Here is a 17,735-nt window from a genome sequence, read left to right as displayed (position 1 = left end):
CACAGTGGAGCCTCCACGTGTCACTCTTGCATCCCTGGATGTCTTCCAGCCCAGCTGTCTTGGATTCTGGAATCATTCATCTTCCTGTGAGTTTCTTCTTGAGGTCGAGTCTTGTGGTTTGCAACGTTCTGTATTGGGTTGGCCTCAGCATTAAGAGTTTGGTTTGGAGCTGCCCTGCCCACATTGTAGTGTCAAGGGCCCTTGGAAGAGTCTCAGTGGAATTGTCCGTGTGTTGAGCATCATTCCATAGAGCGAAGGTTGGCGGGCTGCAGGAGCAGTTAATTCTCAGGTGTTGTATTGCCGTGGAAGGCATTGGCATCCCCTGTTTTTTGTGTTTTCTGGGTGCCCTCCGAACCTCATCTTGGCACCCCACAAGCCTGGCAGGCAGATGGGTGAGGGGCCAAGGTAAAGGAGCAAGCGGGAGGTGGATGTCACAGTGGGCTGCCTGTCGTTTTAGGCAGTATCTCGGCATGTGATTTTCCTTTGACTTTTGCGGGTGCCACACAAAACCACGCGTTGAGGAGCGGTCAGAGAAGGTGAGATGGTTGCGGGCTGCCTCATCCAGAGATTTTGTGTCGACTCAGTTAAGTGTTTCCTTTTGTTTTTGCAGGCGCTGCGCGTGCCACCTTTGGAGGCGAAAGACTGCTGGGGGTAAGACGGGATGGTAACGAGGAGGCTCGATCTCGCAAGCAGAACAGTAGTTTTGTGTCTCCTGGTACTTCAGGTGCCAGGAGCGATGGTGGCCATAATGTGTGGAAGGAGAAGGTGAGCAGGGCAAGTTGGGGGTTATGAGGAGCTTGTGGAAGAAGTTGGTTATTTAGCCGATGTCCTTTTCTGCTGGCGTTGCTGTTTGTTATTGCAGATGCTGAGGAGGAACTTTGTGGTTTTGGGAAGATCCCCGTCAGCCGATGCGGGTTGCTTTGCTGTCCAGTGCTTCAGAGCCCCAGCCGTTTGAAAGGTAAGAGAAAGGGAGGATGGTTGGGGAGGGTCTGTGTAGAGGGGTCAAGGTTAGCAATCGCCGGCTCGGGTTTTAAAGTTACTGTAGGGGAGCGAGCTGTCCAGAAGCGGTGCCCTTTGGGTGGTTCATGGGAGCCTGTCCCTCCCTGGCACGATGCTAGCAAGTTCCTGGAATTGAATGAGCATTGGAGGTGAGGTGGTAGTGCAGGGGTCATGGACCTAGTGTCTTCTCTCAAGCACAACAATAGTTTGGCACCTTTTAGGTGCCCTGAATGACGACGCCTGCAGCATCCAACTCTGGAAAGCGTGGGTGAGTGGGACCCCGCAGGGCTCTTCTGCGAAGCTGGGACATTTGGAAGGGAATGGGGCTGGCCGATGTTGGACTTATTGCTGAATATTCTGGTAGGTGTTTTGGTGTTGTGGTTTATGGCGACAGTGGTTATGTGTGTGTGGGGGGGGTTTTTTGGTTCGTTTTTTTGGTCTTGTGGTGTGATTGATTTTATAATTTATTTTTCTATTTTTTTAAATGCAGGTGGTGAAGGGGAACCTAGCGAGTTGAGGATTATCCTGAGCTGCTCCTGTTTTTTTTTTTCCGGTCTAACCGTGGCTTTGGAGTGCCAGTTCTCTGAAAGATAAGTTGAGGGCCCAGGGGTGGGTGGGAGGGGCTGAGTAGAGGAGTCGAGGTTGGGAACTGCAGGTGGTGTTTTGAAGTTAGTGTAGGGGAAAGGGTTGTCTGGGAGCAGCCCCCTTTGGGTGGGCGAAGGGAACAGGTTGCTTTCCAGTATGATTCCAGCGTGGGCAGGGCAGCTCCAGCCTCGGTGTGTGGGGTTGTGTGTTTTATGTTGTCAGTCCTTGTTGTCTTAGAGCTTCCTGAGGCCTTGATGGTCCTCTGTGTCCTCACAGAGCAAGTCCCGCATCTTGGGCATCCTCCCTGGAAAGCCTTTCCTGATCAGCACGGTGCTAATCAGCAGCGTGTTATTCCACACGACGAGTCAAAATTGCAGATCGGTCTCTGACTTGGAAGGTTCTTGATGGTTGCCTTCTGCAATGTCATTCTCAATTGCGTTGTCATCCGATCTCTGCCCACCCAGGTTCCCTGAGGGGGACTCATTCCCCGCATCCTTGCGTCCTCAGGTCTTGAAGGCGGCTTCTCGGGCACCCGCCGCTTCATTCCCTCGCTTTGCAGACGCATCGCTGTAGGTCTTGTTGCCCAAAAGTCTTGGGTTCCAGAGTCCCTCTTCTTGCTGCGAGTTTGATCTTGAGGTCATGTCTTGTGACTCACGTGGCTGTGTCTCGGGTCAGTCTGTGCCTGTGAGTGTTTGGCTTGGAGCTGCCCTGCCTGCTGCGTAGGATCAGGGGCCATGGGAAGCGCCGTTAACTGACTGACTCTGTGCTGAGCAGCTTCCCAGTGATTTGCATAATCCTGTTTTTCAGATCCCACGTGTCAATGACCATCAAGAAACAGATGGAAGAGGAGAGGAGGCTGCCATCCAAAGGTTGGTCAGGGTGTGCAGTTGGTGGGAAGGTGCCTCCTTTGGCTGCTTGACCGCATTATGGTTTGTTGTCATTTTGAAGGTGGAAGCGGCGAGCGAAGTGGGGTACGGACACCGGAGGTGGCTGCGGCAAGGTGAGCAAAGGCTCGTGGGCTGGAGGAGCAGTTACTTCCCAGGTGTTGTATTATTGGTTGGTCATGAGCATCCCTTGTGGTTTGTGGTTTTTTTCAGGTGCCCTCCTAACCTTGTTTTGGCACCCCAAAGAGGTGGCAGGCAGATGGGTAAAGAAGCAGGAGATGGACATCACAGTGGGCTGCCTGTTGTTGGGGACAATATCTCAGCGTGTGCCTTTTGCTTTGACTTTTGCAGGTGTCACACACAGTGCTGGAGTGACCAAGCCACGTCTTGAGGAACAGTTGGAGAAAGTGAGATGGCTGTGGGCTGGGTCAGCCATGTGTTAATGTCAACTCTGTTAAAGGTTTCCCTTATGTTTCAGGTGCTGTGCGTGCCACCTTTGGAACCGGATGAGCACTGAAGGTGAGCTGGGGTGGTAGAGAGTGGGTTCGTGGAGCTGGTGGCTGCTGATCAGCAGAACAGTAACTCTCTTTCTCTCGTTCTTTTAGGTGCCCAAAGCAGTGGTGGCCACAGCATTCAACTCTGGATCAAGGAGGTGAGTGGAACTGGGTGGGGCTCTTTTGAGGTGGTGGGTGTAGTGCAAGTGGTTGTTGATGGCTGAAGTGCACCTTATTGGTGACACTGTTTCTGATTTTCCTCTTTTAGTGTTTGCAGGTGATGAAGAGGAACATGCCCGTCAGACAGCGTGGTGTTTTGCTGGACATAGATCCAAAACCACCATCCCTCAGGAGGGTAAGTTGAGGGACTGAAGTGAAGTGCTGAGGTTGGGAGTTGTTGCAGAAGGGATCTGGAAGTTTTCTGAGCAAAGGCTGGTGTGGGCTGCCTGTCGTTTTAGGCAGTATCTCTGCATGTGATTTTCCTTTGATTTTTGCAGGTGCCACACAAAACCACACGTTGAGGAGCGGTCAGAGAAGGTGAGATGGTTGCGGGCTGGATCATCCAGAGATTTTACTTCGACTCGGTTAAGGGTTTCCCTTTGTTTTTGCAGATGCTGCACGTGCCACCTTTGGGAGGGGGAAGAAAGCTGGAGGTGAGATGGGATGGTAACGAGGAGGCTCGATCTCGCAAGCAGAACAGGAATTTTGTGTCTCCTGGTATTTCAGGTGCCAGAAGCGATGGTGGCCATAACGTGTGGAAGGAGAAGGTGAGCAGGGCAAGTTGGGGGTTATGAGGAGCTTGTGGAAGAAGTTGGTTATTTAGTCGATGTCCTTTTCTGCTGGCGTTGCTGTTTGTTATTGCAGATGCTGAGGAGGAACTTTGTGGTTTTGGGAAGATCCCCGTCAGCCGATGCGGGTTGCTTTGCTGTCCAGTGCTTCAGAGCCCCAGCCGTTTGAAAGGTAAGAGAAAGGGAGGATGGTTGGGGAGGGTCTGTGTAGAGGGGTCAAGGTTAGCAATCGCCGGCTCGGGTTTTAAAGTTACTGTAGGGGAGCGAGCTGTCCAGAAGCGGTGCCCTTTGGGTGGTTCATGGGAGCCTGTCCCTCCCTGGCACGATGCTAGCAAGTTCCTGGAATTGAATGAGCATTGGAGGTGAGGTGGTAGTGCAGGGGTCATGGACCTAGTGTCTTCTCTCAAGCACAACAATAGTTTGGCACCTTTTAGGTGCCCTGAATGACGACGCCTGCAGCATCCAACTCTGGAAAGCGTGGGTGAGTGGGACCCCGCAGGGCTCTTCTGCGAAGCTGGGACATTTGGAAGGGAATGGGGCTGGCCGATGTTGGACTTATTGCTGAATATTCTGGTAGGTGTTTTGGTGTTGTGGTTTATGGCGACAGTGGTTATGTGTGTGTGGGGGGGGTTTTTTGGTTCGTTTTTTTGGTCTTGTGGTGTGATTGATTTTATAATTTATTTTTCTATTTTTTTAAATGCAGGTGGTGAAGGGGAACCTAGCGAGTTGAGGATTATCCTGAGCTGCTCCTGTTTTTTTTTTTCCGGTCTAACCGTGGCTTTGGAGTGCCAGTTCTCTGAAAGATAAGTTGAGGGCCCAGGGGTGGGTGGGAGGGGCTGAGTAGAGGAGTCGAGGTTGGGAACTGCAGGTGGTGTTTTGAAGTTAGTGTAGGGGAAAGGGTTGTCTGGGAGCAGCCCCCTTTGGGTGGGCGAAGGGAACAGGTTGCTTTCCAGTATGATTCCAGCGTGGGCAGGGCAGCTCCAGCCTCGGTGTGTGGGGTTGTGTGTTTTATGTTGTCAGTCCTTGTTGTCTTAGAGCTTCCTGAGGCCTTGATGGTCCTCTGTGTCCTCACAGAGCAAGTCCCGCATCTTGGGCATCCTCCCTGGAAAGCCTTTCCTGATCAGCACGGTGCTAATCAGCAGCGTGTTATTCCACACGACGAGTCAAAATTGCAGATCGGTCTCTGACTTGGAAGGTTCTTGATGGTTGCCTTCTGCAATGTCATTCTCAATTGCGTTGTCATCCGATCTCTGCCCACCCAGGTTCCCTGAGGGGGACTCATTCCCCGCATCCTTGCGTCCTCAGGTCTTGAAGGCGGCTTCTCGGGCACCCGCCGCTTCATTCCCTCGCTTTGCAGACGCATCGCTGTAGGTCTTGTTGCCCAAAAGTCTTGGGTTCCAGAGTCCCTCTTCTTGCTGCGAGTTTGATCTTGAGGTCATGTCTTGTGACTCACGTGGCTGTGTCTCAGGTCAGTCTGTGCCTGTGAGTGTTTGGCTTGGAGCTGCCCTGCCTGCTGCGTAGGATCAGGGGCCATGGGAAGCGCCGTTAACTGACTGACTCTGTGCTGAGCAGCTTCCCAGTGATTTGCATAATCCTGTTTTTCAGATCCCACGTGTCAATGACCATCAAGAAACAGATGGAAGAGGAGAGGAGGCTGCCATCCAAAGGTTGGTCAGGGTGTGCAGTTGGTGGGAAGGTGCCTCCTTTGGCTGCTTGACCGCATTATGGTTTGTTGTCATTTTGAAGGTGGAAGCGGCGAGCGAAGTGGGGTACGGACACCGGAGGTGGCTGCGGCAAGGTGAGCAAAGGCTCGTGGGCTGGAGGAGCAGTTACTTCCCAGGTGTTGTATTATTGGTTGGTCATGAGCATCCCTTGTGGTTTGTGGTTTTTTTCAGGTGCCCTCCTAACCTTGTTTTGGCACCCCAAAGAGGTGGCAGGCAGATGGGTAAAGAAGCAGGAGATGGACTTGTTAGCATCCAGAGGATGATAAAAGCTAGCATGGAGTTGCTTTGAAGTCAGTCAAACCCATCTAATTTTTTTTTTTCTGTGACATATCAATACACTATTGGAGAAGAAGTAAGAAGCAGAAGCTGTCGTACAGACTGATTTGCAACAAGCAATCGTTGGAAACACTGATTACACAAGATTTCCTTTAGTCAGCTGAGTAACTTGTAAGAAAACAAATGCTGCATTGTTTCAGTGCATCACTGTTAAACTAGAAAGTCATAGTGACTGAAGCACCATTAGAAGCTGCCTTGGAGCTTTGATGTTTGTGAAATACTCTCTTTTGTTAGTGAGACTTCTGCTGAAGTACTGTGTTAGCCTTGGGCTAACCTCAGCTGGATAACGTCAAGAATGCAGAAAACAGAGAGCTTAAAAATTTTAAAGGATCAAGCTGGATTAATCTAAACCAGAGGCAGTTGCAGAGATAAGATGATTTTTAAAAAAAGGTGAACAGTGATTACAGTAAAAAGGCAGTTGAGGAGTCATGGTGTTAAATGCTTTGGTCTTTGAAGACACTGAAGTGAATAATAAAAAGTCTTGTCAGCGAAAAATGGTAGTCAGATAGACCCTCCAGTTGGTGTTACAAAGATTAATTATTGTTTCCATTGGAGATTTAAGGTGAGCTGAATGCACATTTGTCAAGGGTAATATATATGTGTGTAGCTGAGCTGTCTTTGGGGAATTTGTTTTGGTACCAAAGCTGTGAGAGTGACAGTTTTCCCCCTGCTCTTGGTGATAGTTACTGAACCATATGCTGCTGTAGTAGGGAAACTAAGTGTTCTTTGTCCAGTGTTGATTCAGTCTCGCTTGCATTGCTAGGGCTTAATTTCTGTGACAGTTATCCACAATGAATAAACTTCGCATTGTGTCCCATGGTAAAGGATTACCAAGTTCCTGGCTAACATGACTGCAGACTTCTTGATGTCACGTTCATCTTCAGAACTGCTCATTTCAAGGAGGTGATAGAATGTTTGAGCATAGAAACAGGAATGTAAGCACTGTTTCTGCCTAGTATTGCAGAATATTCTATAGTTCAGAGGAATCACCAGGAAGCCCCACAGCAGTCTTTTTCTGTTATCTTGTGAAGGTTAAAGGTACTTGTTCCCTGAAAGAATGACGTAATGTAAGTGACCTGAAAATAACCGCATCTTTTTCTTGTACAGAGAAAAGCTTCCTTCTTTTTAGAATCAGTTAGAGTTTACTGGGTTTTTTTGTACCTTAGAGCAATGAGTTATACATTGTGAATTGTGTACATAATGTTTTAAGCATTTCCTTTCTTCATTTAGGATTCATTAGTTCTTATACTATCACGGTTAAAAAGTACATATGGCTTTGCTTCACTTTACTGTTCAGCGCATTGTGTTCCTCTCTAATATTGTGTCTTATGATGTGATAATTGTCCAGATTACATAATTTCAGACTTTTCAGTCTCTTTTCATGCTGATACCATAGTTTCAGCATGTTGTGTGTCCTTCTGTATACTTTTTGATATAAAGGAAAAGCAGTTCAGCACAATGCAGCAGGAACAATACACTGTCAATAAAACTGTGACAGTGAGTTTTAGTATTTCCTGATTTATCTGCACAGTATTCTGATGGATGGACTCCATAATAAGGAAGGATAGAATTGGAGTGTATGAATTGAACTGGAGAGTGACTTGTAAACAGCATGCTTTGTGAGCTGATAATCAGAAGGATAATACTGAAATAAATGGAAAGGTGAGCAGAATCAATTGTTTAAGATGGAAAAGAGCATTGTTACTTGAGAGAAGCCAAACAAATGTGAAGTACTAAGGAGCAGAATTAAGGAGATTAGGAATTGGCATGAAGCAGCACAACAGGTAATGAAAAGGAAGGTGAAAAAAATCATACATTTGAGACAAAAAAGAAATAGATAAAATAAAGATGGAAAGTTAGGCAGGAGTGCAGCTAAGGGGAAAAGGAAAATTGCACATTATGACCCTGAATGATAGTTTGGTATTCATTAGAGTGCAAGAAATGTAGAAATAAGGAAGGGGAGAATGAAGTTTGAGGAAATGTAAGAAGGTATTAGGGGAATTCCTAGCCTGGAGAGGGCTGGCAGGGATATGAATATGAAAGAGAAAAGATTTGGGACAAAGGATATGAAAGTTTAAGAGAACTAAAGAGCAAACTAAGCAGAAAAAGTGATGAGATGGTGAGTTAAAAATTACATCAGCGTCATCACCATATGTATAAATACTGTATTTCAGTTCCTGTACTGAAATCCAACATGTGCTCTAATGTAGAATTAGCAAGATCTAGTTCAGGAAATCTCAGACACCCGTAGCTTTTCCATGTTTTCCAGTTACATCTACTGGCCTATCAAGCACCTACAGATGTTTGGGTTTTTTCCTTTATGGCTATAAGAACAGTACCACTAGAAAAATAGCATTAGTATTATGGCAATGCTGAATTTGTCCTCAGAATTTAAAGCGGTACTTCACCTGCAACTGAGTGTTTGCATCTCTCTCCAAAGATCCTTTGGCTCATAGCTAGATATTTTCTTCTTTCATCAGGAAAACATGTATTGATATACACTGTTGCTGTGCCAGACTAGAATGTTTTAGGTAATATTCCACAATTTGCCAGCTCCTTTGGCAGTGGACCAGCGAGAACTTGGGCTTCCAAGTAGGAAACTGCTGAGGCTGCTAGGAAATCAGCAAGATGTTGTCTTTTTTGTGTGTGTCAGGGTGTTGGAAGTCCCAAGAGTTGTTACTCTTGGCAAGCAGGATACACCCTCCTGTCAGGGGTGGCAGCTAGTGGGGAGTAGAGGATGCATCTCCCAGAAGCCGTGGTTACCGTCCACACCTCATGTCACACTTGCAGTCACTTTTCTCCTGGGTGCTCCCTACAGCTTTACCTTACATCTCTGTCCCTTTCCTTATTCTGTTTCCTTGCAGCAGAGGCATTCAGACAGGCACTTACAGGTTTAGAAAGGCTTTAACTTGATATTTAGGAGTTAATTGTATATTCCATAATGGATAATTGTTTCTGACGCTGTCTCCAAGAGAAAATTCTTTGCAATCTGCAAGTTCCAGGGAACAGGTCATGCCCACAGTCTACTGGGCTACAAACACTGTATCATGGTTTTGAGAAGGTTTTCCCTTTGGTCACTGGCATAGCATTAACCTGAACTAGCCCAACCCGTTCTGCAGAGTCTAGCACTGTTCTTAAGGGCCGCCTCTCTAGCTCATCTTTAGCCACAGTCACAGGACTTCTCAATCAAATCAGACTGAAGACACTTTTGGCCAACAGTGTGGCATCTTGCAAAACTTTTGAGGCCATCCTGTACTTGTTTTAAGTTCCTCCAGTAGTAAAACACCTCTTCAATTTGGAATTCATGACTATGGCTAAAATAATGCATAATCCATTTAGTTCCCGAAGTAAACCAAATCTTTGAGTCTTTCCCTTTCAAGGGGCTCTCTGAGGATTATTCCAAGGCAATAGTTCAGCCTGTGTTTGCATTAATTTAGAGAGTTAAGTGAGTCTCATTGCAGACTTAAGCATTAAAACACTAAAGGAGCTGCTTTGTTTGTTTCTTTTAATGGATTAGGCAAATGAAACTTCTCTGGCTGTACAAGAAGGCAAGTGCTTTTCATTGTAAGAAAAGGTGGCTGCTATCATTTGTAACTGTGAGACAGGTTCAGGTTCAACTTAGTATTTTGGACAGAATTTTCGGAAGTTTGAAGCCACTTCAAACTGAAAGAGGGGAAGGGACAAGAGTAAGTAACGTGTTCTTATTTGCAGATAATACAGCTTTGATTTTATTCATATTGTATCCCTAAAGCATAAGAATTTCATAACAAGAACATCCATGACACTACCAGCTTTTATTTATTTATTTATTTATTTATTGAAGCTGATAATCTGTAGTGAATAGTATTCCTGTTGTATAGCTGGGGAAACTGTCAGACCTTTTGTGACCTATTAATCACTTAACTTAGGGTAAAAATATTGTAATAATGTTTCTCTTTGGAAATTTTTATAGCAAATAACCTTGTAATAAATGGTAGTACAATAGTTCATCATTTCTGTTCAGAATAAACCACTGACTTGCCTTGATGGTCACACAGGGAAGAAACAGGTCACTGATAGCAAATACCCTACAGAGTTTTTGAACTACTGTTGTTGCTATTAACAACACTGATTATTGCAGGTGATTCTGCATTTTTTTTTCTGCAGAAACACTCAGCATTCTGAGAAGCCATGAAATCAGCAGGGCTTCTTAACCTGTAGTTTGTTTTCATCTGAAAGCTGTTGTCTAAGCCTTGTGTATTAAAGTAAACATAAATATTCATTTTCTTGTCCCTCCCTGTGTTCAGGTTGCTCATAATAGCACAGCTGTGCATGTGTTACTGTACAAAAATGTTTAGGAAATTTCCTGTAGTTTCATACATAGAGCTGTTTTTGAGAAACTAGCTTGTTTTAACAGTCATTTCTTCCTCATGAACTGTGAAATGAGTTACTGGTGTAATACCAGAAATTTTAAGTGTGCCAAGCCTCTACTTTAGTGTGAAAGAGGGAAAAAAAGAATTGCCTCATATTGCCTCAGCTGTTTCAAGCTTTCTGTGTCCTCACTTCCCTAAATGGCTCTCTGGCTTCTTCAACATTCTTCTGTAAGCACATGCTTTTAGCTTTTATGGAAATTCTAAAATCAACTGGGTGCAGCTAATGATGTAAAACGAATACAGGAAGGACAAATGTGAGACTTCATAGAAGAGAACGGTGATTTTAGTTTTGAACAAAACTCACTTCAGTCACTCATTCTTCTGTAGATTTAATCCAGTCGGTCTTTCATGCTTGTTTTCCATACCCATATTTTAACAAGGACAAAGATGTGTATGTCTGGATAGTCCAACCAGGGCTATTTGTGGTGGAACAGAGGACAAATGATTTCATTCATGTTTCAAGTCGCTATCATCTTTCCTGGGTGACTGTTACTGTTTTTGTCCAGTATATGTGCTTGTCATCACATGAAACATTTGTTTTAGCTGTTTTCTTCTTTATCTCCTTTCATAAAATACTAAGTGCTTTGTTAAATATATTATTTGAAAAGCATTGTCAGAATGGGGGTAACAAGGCTTCCTGTAGCCCCGAGGCTCTTGAGATACTGTGTAGATACTGATGCTGAGTTCTGCATAGAAGCCAGATTCCTGTATGTAGGAAAGATTGTTTTGTTCTTGTGGTAGCCGGTGCATGACTCTATGGCTTCTGAATAATTTTCAATTTAAATTGGGTAGACTTCCCCTCCCCCTCCAATTATTATTTTAAAATTAGAGACAAAGGTCATAAGGGCTCATATAAGGGCAGGGCTATAAAAAAAGGGGGTGCGTCCACACCCAGTGGGTGGGTTTGTACCACATGGGGTGTGTGTCCGTGTTCAGGAAGGCAGGGCTTAACACAAAAGGGGCGTGTCCACACCCAAGGGGATGGGGCTTGCATCAGGCAATGCATCAGGCAGTGGAATGGACTGCCCGGTGAGGTGGTAGATTCTCCGTCCCTGGAGACATTTAAAAAGAGACTGGATGGGGCACTCAGTGCCACCATGGTCTAGCAACCGCACCGGTGGGTCAAGGGTTGGACTTGATGATCTCTGAGATCCCTTCCAACCCGGCTAGTTCTATGATTCTATGATTCTATGATCACACGTGGAGTGTTTCTTCCCTGGAGGGTGTGGCTTAATGCAAAGGGGGGGTGTGTGTCCACAACCAAAGTAGGCGTTTCCACAGCTAAAGAGGGCGGGGTTTGCCATCACACGGAGGGTGTGTCCAATCTCAGGAGGACGGGGTTATACCCAAGTGAGGTGTGTCCACACCATAAGTAGGTTGGGTTTCGAAAATGGGCTGTGTGTCCATCCCCAAAGGGCAGGGCTTAACAGAAAAGGGGCGTTTCCACAGCCAAAGGGGGTGGGGTTTGCATCATATGGGGGGCGTGTTCATACCCAAAGAAGGTGTGGGTTCGATTAGAGGGGATGTGTTCACTCAGGAGGGCGGGACTCTACCCAAAGAGGGTGGGGATTTTATCACACGGAGCGTTTATTCCTAAGAAGGTGGGGTTTTACAGGAAAGGGGTGTGTCCACACCCAAAGGAAGGAGGGGTTTTGATCACATAGGGGCATGTGCGTGCCCAAAGGGGGTGGTGTTTTGAGTAGAGTGGGTGTGCCTACTCATAGGAGAGCAGGGCTTAACCCAAAGGGGGAGTGTGCACACCCCAAGGGGGCAGTGGTGGGTTTTTTGCACCAGAGGGGGTGCCCGCACATAACAAGAGGGCGTGGTTGACATGTCTTGGGGTGTGTCTCCTTGGAGGGGGTGAGGGTTTTACACAAAGGGGTGTGTGCATGAGACCTGTAGGCACGGGCTGTGTCACACAGGGGCCGTGTCCACACCCTAGAGGGGGCGGGGCCTTTGCACTTGGGCGTATGTGCACAAAGAAGGAGGCGGACCTGTGCCCATGAGAGGGTCGTGTCTGCACAGCAGTGGGCGTGGCTTGCGGCGGCAGAGGGAGGTGCCGAGGTGATGGGAGATCGTCCCTGCCATGGACCCCAGGTGGAACAGGTACTGGAGGAGTGGAGTTTGGGGCAGATGGGATAGACTCCGACCCCCAGGGACAAGTGGGGACCCACACCTGACCCACGGTCACCTCCCCATTGGGCATTTCAGCTGCCTTACAGTCTCCCAAACTGCCCCCCCCACACCCCCAGTGCCCAGTAGGGCATCACAACTTTCTCATCGTCCCCTAGTCAGCCCCAAAAGGACCCCCCAGTGCCCCATTGGGCATCTCAGCTGCCCCAGGATCTCTCAGCCTGCCCCACAGAGATCCTCAGAGCCCCATAGTGTAGGGGGGACGGGGAGGGGGGGGGTGACCTTAGGGGTTCGGCGTGAAGTCAAAGATGAGTCCTCACAGAGGTATGATCGATGCTTCAAGTTTATTGAGTACAAAAACGGTTTCTATATGGTTTCAGCTGTCCACGCCCCCTCCACCGCACTCCAAAACTACCTACTACTGGTCACCCGGTGCTGTTCACACGCAGCAAAAGCAAATCCTATTGGTGCAGGGGTGGGAGCCATTTGTTTTTTTCTTCGTGCCTCCTCTTAATCCAGCGTCAAGGACAGGGTGTCCTTGTAATTCTGATCAGTCTCAAACATGGGGTTGTGCATACAAGCATGCAGCAACGCAGCATGCCCCCTCCTTTCAAGCCATCCCTGTACCCTATAGGGTATCTCACCTGCTCCATAGTTTCCCACACAGACTCCCAGTGACCCATGGGGCATCTCGGCTGTCCCATAGTCCCCCACTCAGTCCTGTAAGGGCCCTCCAGTGCCCCATAGGGCATTTTAGCTGTCCCACATGGGCCCCTCCGATCCCCTCTAGTCCCCTAACCTGCTCCACACAGACCCCCAGTGCCCCATATTGCATCCTAACTGTCCCACACGTGCCCCTCAGCTTCCTCATTGTCCCCTAACTTGCCCCACACAGACCCCCAGTGCCTCATAGGGCATTTTAACTGCTCCACATGGCCCCCTCAGCTTCCCATTGGGCATGTCAGCTGCTCTGTAGTCCCCCAGTCAGCCCCACAAGGGCCCCCCAGTGCCTTATAGCCTAATTGCCCCACTGGGCATCTCTGCTGCCCCATAGTTCACCACGCAGACTCCCCTGTGTACCATTGTGCATCTCAGCTTCCTCATAATACCTCAGTCTGCCCTACAGAGATGTCCAGTTGCCCCATAGAGCACCACAGCCGCTCCGCAGAAGCCCCTCAGCTGCCCCGTAGTCCCCCAACTTGTCCTCGTAGGGCCTTCCGTTGCCCTATTGTGCCTTTTAGCTGCTCCATAATGACTCCTAAGGCCACATGGGGCCTTGTAACTTCCTGTTTTGTGCCTTGAATGTGCCCCATAAGGCCTCTCTAGTGTCGCATAGATACTGCTCCCAATATTTTACTAGGGCCCCCAGAGAGCTACATAGAGTCCCACAAAAACCCTTTGGGACCCGCACTCTATCCCAGCTGATCCATAGCTCCCTCCATCTCTCCCATACGGACTCCTACTGCCCTATAGAGACCTCAGACTGACTCATAGGGTGTCCTAGACGCCCTTTAGCACCCTGCACCTGTCCCATAGGAATCTTAAGTGCCCCATAGCACCCCTCAGCTACCACATAACAACCCCTAAATGCTCCATTGGGCCCCCCATTGCCCCGTAGGACCCTCCAGCTGTCCTATAATGCCTCATAACACCCCATAGCACTCTATCTCTGCCCCAAATGGGCTGTTCTCAAGTGCTTTACCAGGGTCCCACTGCCCCACAGGGCAAGTTAAATACCCAGCAGGGCTCCCCACCTACCCTGTAAGTCTCCCAGTGCCCCATGGGGCCTCCTTACTGCCCCCTATGGGCCCCCTGATACTTCATGGAGACTCTCAGCTCCCCAGAGGGCTTCTACCAGGGCCAGTAGGGTTGTCACAGGCCTCACAGGGCCCACAAGTTCCTGATGGGGCCTGTGAACCCACTGGGCCTCCAGTGCTCCATGAGGCTCCAAATAGTCCCCCAAAGGCATCTGCTGTTGCCCCATAGAATCCCCCGCATACCCGATACTACTACAGGATGCCCCGTGATGAAACACAAGTGCCCCGTAGGGCCTCCTGACTACCCCACAGAGCCACCCACCTGTCCCACATGGACTCCAAACCATTTCATAAGGACATGCATTGCTCCATAGAGACCTCCGCTTTCCTATAGCTCCTCTTGACTGTGCAGTAGAGCCCCTAAGTGTCCTATAACACCCCCCAACTACTCCATAGCAACCCATAATTATCCTGAAGAGCGCTCTCATAGCCCCATAGGGACTCTTAATTCCCCCTCGAGCTCTCTACCTGGCTGTGGTGTCCCACTTATTGTCCTACAGGGCCTTTTTTGTTCCACAAGGTCCTGAAAAGCCCCATAGGAGCCTCAAATGTCACGTAGGGCTCTTCAGCTACTACATACTACCCTCCACTGCCTGATAGTGCCCTCTAACTGCCCTATATGCCTTACAGGCCCTGCTAATTGTCTCATAGGCACTTCCAGCTGCCCCACAGTGATTACCAGTGCCCCATAGAGCCCCCTTCTTTCCTTGTAGGAAACCTCAGTGAACCATAGTGCTTTTTATCTGGCCCACAGGGTCCCACCAGTGCCTTATGGAGCCCTCAGTGCCCCATAGTGCCTCCTAACTGCCCCAGAAGGAACACCCAACAAACCTATCGTGAGCCACAGTGCCACACTGGGCCACTGTCACCTTCCGTTAGAAGTGCCCTTAAAACCTCCAAGCACCCCATAGGGCTACCTAAGTTTCCTATGCGGTTCTCATTGCCCCATAGTGCTCTGTACCTGCCCCACAGGCACCTGCATTGCCCTATGAGGGCCCCGAACAGCCCTTTAGCAACCACTGAATGCCCTATTGAGCCACATAGTTGCCCGATAGGGGATCCTAGTGCCCTATAGAGCCCTCAGTGCCACCAAGACCTGAGTGGCCCATATGGCCACCTACCTGTCCCACAGAGACCTGAGTGGCCCAGAGGGCATCCTAACTGCCCCATAGGGACCCTAATACCAGTTGTACTGTCTACCTGCTCCATAGGGACCCTTGAATACTCTATAGGGGCCTTCTCAGTGCCATGTAGGAACTCCAGTGCCCCCTAGTTACTCCATACTACACCCCAGATCCTTATAGTGATGCCCACCTGCCCCACGAGGATCTGCAGTGACCCATAGGGACTGCCAGCTAACCCTAACCCTAACCCTGTAGTGGTCTCCACCTGCTCCATGTGGACCCCCAGTGCCCCATAGGTCCCCCCAAGCTGCCCCATCCCATTTACTTGCAGCCTATCTTGCAGTCCCATCCAGTTTCCCCTCAGTCCTCACCTTTCCCAACCCCTCCCGATTCCCTCAGTTTGGTAGTTTCTTCCGGCTATCCCCCAGGGTTAGTGAGGGCCCTGTGTGTTGTAGTTCTTCCCAGTCGCTCCCAATTTCCTTCAATTTTCTCCATTTCCCCTTCCACCTTCCCTAGTTCTTCTTGCTAATGGGTTGTACTGGGAGAGGGGTGGGGCATCGGGAGGGGCTAAAGTGGCACTATGAGGTACTGGTTTATACTGGGGGGCACTGGGAGAGACCCTCAAGTGTGTGTGGGAGGAAAGGGACTTGGGAAGTGCTGTGGGGCAGGGAAAGACCCCTGGCTGGTGGTTGTGCTTGGGGGTGCTTTGGGGAATGGGTAGTCTGTGGGACACTAGGAGAGAGGGATCCTAAAATGATGGAGGGTCGAGGTGGGGCACTTGGGAATTGCTGTGGGGCAGGAGGTGACCCTTAGGTAGTGGGGGGGGTGACTACGGTGCAGTGTGGAGCTGGGGGGTACTTGGGGGTCTCTGTGGGGTGAGACATGGGCTGAAGGACACTTAGGCTCTGTGGGGTTCTGGGGCTGGGGGGCACTCGTGAGGCTGTGTTGGGGTTATTTGTGGATCACTGTGGGACAGAGGGGGATCCCTGACTGTTTTTTCTGTCCCCTCGAACTGGAGTTAGATTTGTGGGGCTGCTGCCCCGCAGCTTTCAAGGGGGCCTGGCCTGCTTGACCAGTGACTACTCCAGGCTCCAGTGAGCATGACCCGCAACTGCCTGCGTGCCCCATAGATGCACCTCTGCCCCATAGATTTCATCAGGTACACTTGTTGACCCCTTCCTATGACATCATCGCTTTATGCCTGGTGACATCACTGCCCTTTTCCCAGGGCCAGGCTATGTCGTCCAGGTTTTGTACTACGCAGTGGATTTTGAAGGATAAATCTAAGTAAAAATATCTTTAACATATACAAAAAATAAACTTGTGTCCTTGTAGGAGAACAGCAGAGGAGCAGGCCTGCATGGGAAAGAGGAGTGCTGCAGATTCTCTGGCACTTACTGAGCCTGAAGAAGAACAAAGAGCTGTAAATAACTTAAGGAATTTAACACCTGGACGATTTTATGTCCTGGTACCCGGTGCCTCCGGTGGGGATGGGTAGATAAGGTTTTATGTTAGTAGAAAGACCACTTTGAGGTGTAAATTGTAGGTCAATCAATAGATATTGGGATACTATATAAGTCTTGCGAGCCACACAATAAACGATTCTGTTTGTGCACAGCAACTGGGGTCCGTTCCTTCATGTCTTCCATCATGTCCTAATTGAAAAACACTTGAAAACACGATGAAGGAAAAACTCGTGTTGTAGAGGAAGAAATGTAAAAGAGAAAGAAAATAAAAAATAAAACTAACCAAAACCAGATGTGACTCCAATATCTGTGTGGGTATGCAAATGAAAAATAGGACAGAGGAGTTAACCGGAGATCGGAGATGTGTAAGATGGGAAGTGAATTTTTTTGTGTTTCAACGATATCAAAATAATTTAGCTGTCCCTCCCCAGCCTCCATGCGATGCACCGTCCCAGCTGCATCATGTCCGCATGCCCCTTCTAGTCTTGTCCCTGTCACCCATGCATGTCTCTGCGCCTCTGCCTGTGTTGTGTCTTGGTCCCGGGCTCCTTGTACTTGTCCTGTGCTCACCCGAGTGTCTCCGCCCCCTGGGGTGCAGTGGCTCTGCCCCCCTGATCTGGGCCACAATCCTGTGGGTGGCTCTGCCTGCCCTGTGGGTGGCCACGCCCCTGAGCTCGACCACACCCCTGTGTTAGGCTCCTTCCCCTGCTCTGCGAGGTGCCTCTGAGCCTGACCACGCCCCCATGCATCTCTCCGCCCACCTCATGCTTGTCACAGCCCCCTGAGTGTGGCCCTGCCCCCCCCACATGTCTCCACCCCCTTGCCTTTGCCCCGCACCAACTGTGACTCCACCCCCTCCGTGCTTTGCCCCGCCCTCCCATTTGGGATCCATCCCCCACCCTTCAGGGTTGGCTCTGCCCCAACGGTGCCAAGGTCCTGTGGGAACTGGATGGGCATTTGGGGTGAGCCGGGA

The 17,735-nt window shown here is 49.1% G+C and overlaps 3 long non-coding RNA genes across 4 annotated transcripts; all 3 read left to right on the top strand.

Moving 5' to 3' along the window:
- Positions 1 to 2,817: 2,817 nt before the first annotated feature.
- Positions 2,818 to 3,344, top strand: LOC139803705 (uncharacterized). Of its 2 annotated transcripts, none has more exons than XR_011729136.1 (4): positions 2,818 to 2,875; positions 2,947 to 2,987; positions 3,074 to 3,120; positions 3,240 to 3,344. It is a non-coding gene; the product is annotated as an uncharacterized lncRNA (long non-coding RNA). The 2 variants fall into 2 exon arrangements; XR_011729137.1 differs by having other exon boundaries at positions 3,074 to 3,153.
- Positions 3,345 to 3,614: 270 nt separating this feature from the next.
- On the top strand, positions 3,615 to 4,581 carry LOC139803651 (uncharacterized). Its single transcript, XR_011729095.1, has 4 exons — positions 3,615 to 3,729; positions 3,827 to 3,922; positions 4,185 to 4,323; positions 4,454 to 4,581. It is a non-coding gene; the product is annotated as an uncharacterized lncRNA (long non-coding RNA).
- Positions 4,582 to 11,434: 6,853 nt separating this feature from the next.
- Positions 11,435 to 16,917, top strand: LOC139803523 (uncharacterized). The gene is made up of 2 exons (XR_011729036.1): positions 11,435 to 12,328; positions 16,319 to 16,917. It is a non-coding gene; the product is annotated as an uncharacterized lncRNA (long non-coding RNA).
- The last annotated feature ends 818 nt before the right edge of the window (positions 16,918 to 17,735 follow it).

This window comes from Heliangelus exortis, chromosome 16, assembly GCF_036169615.1.
Source record: "Heliangelus exortis chromosome 16, bHelExo1.hap1, whole genome shotgun sequence".
NCBI classification, from domain to species: Eukaryota; Metazoa; Chordata; class Aves; order Apodiformes; family Trochilidae; genus Heliangelus; species Heliangelus exortis.
This window is presented reverse-complemented; position numbering and strand designations above follow the sequence as displayed.